This window comes from Peromyscus californicus, unplaced genomic scaffold, assembly GCF_007827085.1.
Source record: "Peromyscus californicus insignis strain IS unplaced genomic scaffold, ASM782708v3 Scaffold_12__1_contigs__length_115047231, whole genome shotgun sequence".
NCBI classification, from domain to species: Eukaryota; Metazoa; Chordata; class Mammalia; order Rodentia; family Cricetidae; genus Peromyscus; species Peromyscus californicus.
In genome coordinates this window covers 44,610,252-44,616,597 of record NW_026294413.1, presented here as the reverse complement: position 1 = coordinate 44,616,597, position 6,346 = coordinate 44,610,252, and the positions used below count along the sequence as shown (strand labels likewise).

Genomic DNA, 6,346 nt, shown 5'->3' with positions numbered 1-6,346 from the left:
CAATGTGAGTGTTGGGAACTAAACTCGGGTCTTCTGGAAGAGCCGAATTGCTTTTATCCATTGGGCCATCTCTCCAGCCCCAAGGATAGCTAATGGTTCTGATACAGTTGTTGGGGAATCTCCCTCCGCATCCCTTCTGAGTGGTTCTTTGCTAGTCTCCTCACCCATCTGCTTTGTTACCCAGTGACCAGTGCTTGCCTTAATCTACCAGGGGCCCCTCTGCTGACCTCCACAGTTCTCTCCCTGCACAGTCTCCCTTCCTCAAACTCTCAGATCTAGCGTCTTAACTCTGAGACTCCTGAGCTTAGCTTACCACCTCCAATCCACCACCACTTGGAAACTCTAGACAATAACGGAGACTATGAAGAACTGTGTCTCAGAGACCTCAGTCCTCCATTGCCTGATCTGTGAGCCAGTATCCTAAAAACAGTAGTGTCTGCATCTTCTAGGCAGTCAGCTTTGTCAAGATGAAGCTGAATATCTCCTTTCCAGCCACCAACTGTTGGAAACTCATTGGAGTAGACAATGAACACAAACTTCATACTTTCTATGATAATATGGCCACAGAAGTAGCTGCTGATGCTCCAGGTGAAGAGTGTAAGGGTTATGTGGTCTGCGTCAGTGGAAATGACAAGGTTTTCCCGTGAAGCAAGGTGTCTTGACCCACGGCAGAGTGCACCTGCTGTTTAGTGAGGGACATTCTTGTTGTAGACCAAGGGGAACTGAAGAGAGGAAGCGCAAATCTGTTTGCAGATGCATTGGGGATGCTGAGTGTTCTCAACTTGGTTACTGGAGAGAGACAGAGACAGAGAGAGACAGAAGCAAAGAGACAGAGATATGCCAGGATCAACAGATACCACTGTGCCTTGGCAGTTGGGACCCAAATGAGCTAGCAGAAACCAAAAGGTTCTCAATCTCTCTAAAGATGATGATGTCTACCAATACGCTGTCAGCAAGTCCTTAAACCAAGAAGGTAAGAAGTCCAGGACCAAAGCATCCAGGATTCAGTGTTTTGTTACTCTATATGCCCTGTAACACAAATGCCGATTGATGTGTTTCTCTGAAGAAACAATGCACTGGGGCTCAGGTGTGATGGTGCACGCCTTTAATCCCAGCACAACAAAGGCAGAAGCAGGAGATTTCTGAGTTTGAGGCCAGCCTAGTCCACATAGCTCCAGGACAGCCAGGACTAATAGAGAGAGCTTATCTCAAAGAGAGAGAGAGACAGAGACAAGAGAACTAAGAAAAACAAGGAGGCTGCAGGATATGCTAATCTTTTGGCCAAGGGAATGAAAGAAGTCAAAGAAAACCACCATGAGCAGATCACCAAGAGACACAGATTGTCTGCCCTGAGAGCACTTTAAGTCTAAGCGCACTCAAAATTAAGTCTTAAAGAGTAACAAATAAATGATCGGATCTTGAATCTCAAAAAAATTTAAATCAAATGATGATGATGATGATGATGATGATAAATAGTATCACATCTTGTCTGTTTCCTGCTACTTCAGGCACATGAAAGATCTGTCCGTCCATTCTACCTCATCTGGGTGAAAGCAGAAGTTGAAATGTGTTGCTGACTTTTTCTTAATTGACTGTTGATTTGGGGTAGTAATTATAGAGGGCTGAATGCTAGACAAATACACAGTCCAGAATGCTTGGGTCAGGTAGGGGAGTTACTAAAGCCATTGATGTAGCTCCATGTTTCCCAGGGACATAATTTCATTTTACAGTGACCTTCACTTAGTGCTGTGGGGCTCACTCCTCTGATGTCCCAAGACTATCTATCCGGTGGTTTCCGCCCCTACACTCCACCTCCATTCCAATAAACAGACTCCTTCCCAGACTTGCAGCTGCTAAGATGACTAGCCAATACTCCTGAGCCTCCATCTAGCACTTGCAGAGTCCCCCTTTACAAATCTAGATGAAAAAAAATTCGAATAATACACCCATTGAGTAAGTAAATAAAGTAGAAATTTGAAATGCCCTTCCTCAGGTGGTATTAATGACAGAGTCCTCCTCATCCTAGATAAACACTTTCTCAGCTTGTGTTCTTTTGCTCATTTGTCTCTTCCTTGCTTTATTCTGGCTTTTTTCCTCTCTCTTGACTCTCAAGAGTATCACAAGAATCTTTTCTTCCAGGCTAGAGGTTGCTTGACAGTTTTGACTCCCCCTTAGAATTCAGAACAAAAATCGAGAAGATGAACACTCATCTTTAACTGGATTCCTAGCTGCTTCTTCGGCCCTGGATGAAGACTCCGGTGGGCACGGGATCCTCCAGTGTACTTGGTGAGACAAGACCTCCCAGGAGGAAACTAAACTTCGGAGTATCTTAATTACTAATAGCCAGAGTATAAAGTCCCAGTTGGCACCCTCTTCCCTTCCTACCCCCTCAGGCTCTTGGCAGGCAGGAAATCTGCGGCACAGAAAAGAGATCTGAATACTTTTACCTAGTTCCCCACTCTTTTTACAAACTATTGTTCTTATTCCCCCATCATCTCGCTACCCATCATTCAGGAGGAGGGGAAGTGGCCGTTAGAGGAATACAAATTAATCCTGCCATGAGTCTCAGCTAGCTTTGCTCTCTGTGGACCAAGGTGTAGAACGCCGAGTGCTTCTCTCCTGGGACAAGCTCTGAGTTTTAGCAGCTCCATCCAATCAGCAGGGCTCTCAATGTCCCTATTTCATCTAGTTGGCTATCTAGAAGCCTCTGCCAAGGCTTCTCCAACACATCACTCCCCAGGATAGAGCCCAAGCAGGCAATGAAGGAAGGAAGCTGAAAGCAGAGGACCCCCACTGTGGGCGCAACGTTTCTCCCAAAGGCCCTGAAGTACAAGCACATTGTGTGGAGGGCAATGCTGAAGAGATCTCAGAGCTAGAGACCAATGAGCAAGGGTGTAGTGGCCATGAGTCTCGTAAACCAGGGCCTCAGCTTTGTTGTGGAATGGGTGGGAAGCCGCAGGAAGGTGATTTGAGAATTATATGTGGTCAGTCTAGCATCTGCATGGAAGATAGATCTGGGATGCAAGTGTGGGGAAAGCTTAGCATACAGAGATTAGCTGGGAGGTTTGGCCACAATCTATGTGAGGAAGACAGTGGTGTGAACCAGGTTGGTAGTATACTGTAGGTACACAGAGGTGGAGTCAACAGATCCCTACACAGTTTGGGTCAAGAGTACCAAAGGAATGAAGAATCAAAGTTGACACCACAGATTTCAGCCTTAACAAGCAGAAGGAAGGAATTAGCCCGAGGAAGGCTACACATTCTGGGCCCGGATGGAATCAGGTGTTTGTTGAGACATGTTTGCTTGGAGAGCCTGTGAGCGCCAAATGCCAAAGCAGGCAGGCACTCCAGCACAGGAGTTTGAAGTTCAGGGAAAGGATGAGGTGGAAGTTACCAGCAATCCTACAGACAGCCTTGAAAATCACGAGGCTAAAGGGAACGAGTGTGTGGAAAGAGGAGCAGAGGACCAGGGGCTGACCACATGGCCTCTAACCTTGAGATAAAAGAGATATGAGGGACAGTAAAGACTAGAAATGTCCAACAGCAAGCAGAATGCAACTCCATAGTATCCCAGGAGCCAAGGTGAAGTAAGTCCTCAGGAACGTGTCAATGTGAAGTTGAAGAAAATGCATAGACCATTGGAAACCTGGGGTCGGGGGTCATCAGTGGCCTTGTGATGATTCTCTCAGTGAAGACAATTGTGGTTTGGTAGAATGGGAAGAGAGGAAGCATGGACAGTGAGTGGGGGCAACCTTCTAAGGACTTCTGCTGTAAAGGGGTAAACAGGCACTAATAGGTTCAGAACCAGTGAAGAATTCGAACTGTGCTTTCTTTTTTGAAAGCTGAGGGGTGGCTGAACATGGTGAAACACATTTGTCATCCCAGTGATTCTGGAGGATGAGGCAAAAAGATCCCTTGAAGCAGGAGTCTGAGAGAAGCCTGAGCAATGTAGCAACACCGTGCCCCCAAAGCAAAACGAAAGAAAAAAGATGAAAAGGTATCATGTTTGTATGTGAATGGGGACACTGGAGAAAGACTCCAAAGTCTTTCTTAGGTGGAGGAGAGGTAAGCAGATGTAGCCAACACCACACGACAGTCACAGAAAGGGTGGACTAAATGGGCACATACAAGCCAGATGGTGAAGAAACGTTATAGAAGTTACATTCCATTTTGTGGAGGCCCACAGAGACTATCTAGTGAGACCTTAACTCAGGGTCCGAGAATCTGAGCTTGCTTCACCCATCAGGGCTGCATAAGGAGATGTTTTGGCCACGGGTGTGTTTACCAGGTGTTTGGAAGGGTCTACACTTGGCTGTACTATGTGCTTTGATCTTGCAAGGGGGCGGTCTTTTGCCTCTCCCCTTGGCATATTATAAAAAGCCCTTTTGAATAAATCTCTGGGCTGTTAAGTATTGACTCAGGCCCTCCTGAAGCTATCCTGTGTTTCTGTCTTTCTTTTTGTCATCTAGGTCTCTCTTTCTATCTGATATTTTCTTATGTCTCTCTCCTCCACCCAAGAACCCTTCAAAGGTGGGAGCAGGCCAGAGCTAGACTCCCACATCATTTGACCTTCTTTCTCAATGAAAAATGGACTATGGTGTGGTGATATATTGTGTATCAAATAAAGCTTGCCTGAGGATCAGAGGACACAGCCAGCCACTAGATTAAACACAGAGGCTAGGCAGTGGTGGCACATACCTTTAATCATAGCACTCGGGAGGCAGATATCCATCTGGATCTCTGTGAGTCCAAAGCCACCCTGGACTATTTTCTCTCCTAGACAGATTCAGTCTGGGAGAGAAACAGAGCCAGGCAGTGGTGGCACACACCTTTAATCTCAGTATTTGGGAGTCACATGCCTTTAATCCAGGCACATGAGATCTCATGCCTTTGCTACCAGTATTTGGGAAGCACACACGCCATTAATCCCAGCACTAGGAAAGAAGTGAACCAGCTGGGCGGAGAAAGGCATACAAGGCGTGAGGAGACAGGAACCAGAGCCTTTTCAGTCCAAGGATTCGTGGAGATAGGATCTCGCCTTCCATTCTGCTTGAGGATTCGGTAGTGGTGAGAAGTTTCTCTAGTGGCTTGCTTTATCTCTCTGATCTTTCAGCATTTACCCCAGTGTCTGGCTCTGGGTTTTTACTATAAGACCATTTAGATTTTGTGCAACACTAAGGAGATCTGCAGAAATTGAAGAGGGAGAAGAAAGCTACAGTCAAATTGCCGGGCAAAGCCCAGGGCCTGCTTGAGTTGAGTGAAACCTGCTTCCATGGCTGACAACCCTCCCACAACACACACACCATGGCTTCGTCCCCAGGCCTCTCTTCCTCTTCCAGCTGCTTCAGTTAGATACTCAAAGCATATACAGCAGAAAAATGGTTTGTTGTTGCTGTTGGTTTTAGTTTGGGGCTTTTTTGCTTTATCAGCAGAATCTCAAAGAGTAAGTACAAAAGAGAAGTGAAATACAAACTGTCGTAGGTCCCTGGTAAGAAAACAAGGTGAAGCTGGACATGGTGGCACACACCTTTAACCCCAGCACTCGGGAGGCAGAGGCAGGTGGATCCCTGAATTCAATGCCAGCTTGGTTTACAGAGCAAGTTCCAGGACAGCCAAGGCTACACAGAGAAACCCTGTCTCAAAAAAAGTCAGGGGAAATTCTAAATGCCAGTTGTAATTATCTTTGGGTAAAGACGTTTCTCACTTTCTTCATTGTTTTCTGTATTTTCCATATGTATGTGTATCTATCACAACATAGATATTCTGCCGTCCCCTGAAAGGGTTTGATGGCTTCTGTGTTGTCTCTGGACTTGAGGTTCACATGGAGCCTCCTGCTGTGGGATGTTCTGTATGTCAAATATGTTGCTCTGACTGGTTAATAAATAAAACACTGATTGGCCAGTAGCCAGGCAGGAAGTATAGGTGGGACTAACAGAGAGGAGAATTGAGAGAACAGGAAGGCAGAGAGGGAGACACTGCCAGCCAATGCCAGGACAAGGAAGATGTAAGGTACCGGTAAGCCACGAGCCATGTGGCAAAGTATACATTAATAGAAATGGGTTAGTTTAAGATATAAGAACAGTTAACAAGAAGCCTGAGCCATTAGGCCAAACAGTTTAAATAATATAAGCGTCTGTGTGTTTATTTTATAAGTGGGCTGTCGGACTACCGGGGCTTGGCGGGGCCCAGAGAGAAAGCTCTCTAGCTACAGCCTCCATCATCTCACATTTCAGATTGTGCAAATTCCTGGCACATCTAAAAGTTCTGCCCACACAGACCCGGTATATCCCATAAGAGAAGAACACTCAGAAGATCTAACCTAAAGATCAAATAGAGTGGCTCATTT

General features: G+C 46.0%; 1 pseudogene; it reads left to right on the top strand.

The window, feature by feature from the left end:
* Positions 1 to 467: 467 nt before the first annotated feature.
* LOC128107864 (40S ribosomal protein S6-like) lies at positions 468 to 1,364 on the top strand (annotated as a pseudogene).
* The last annotated feature ends 4,982 nt before the right edge of the window (positions 1,365 to 6,346 follow it).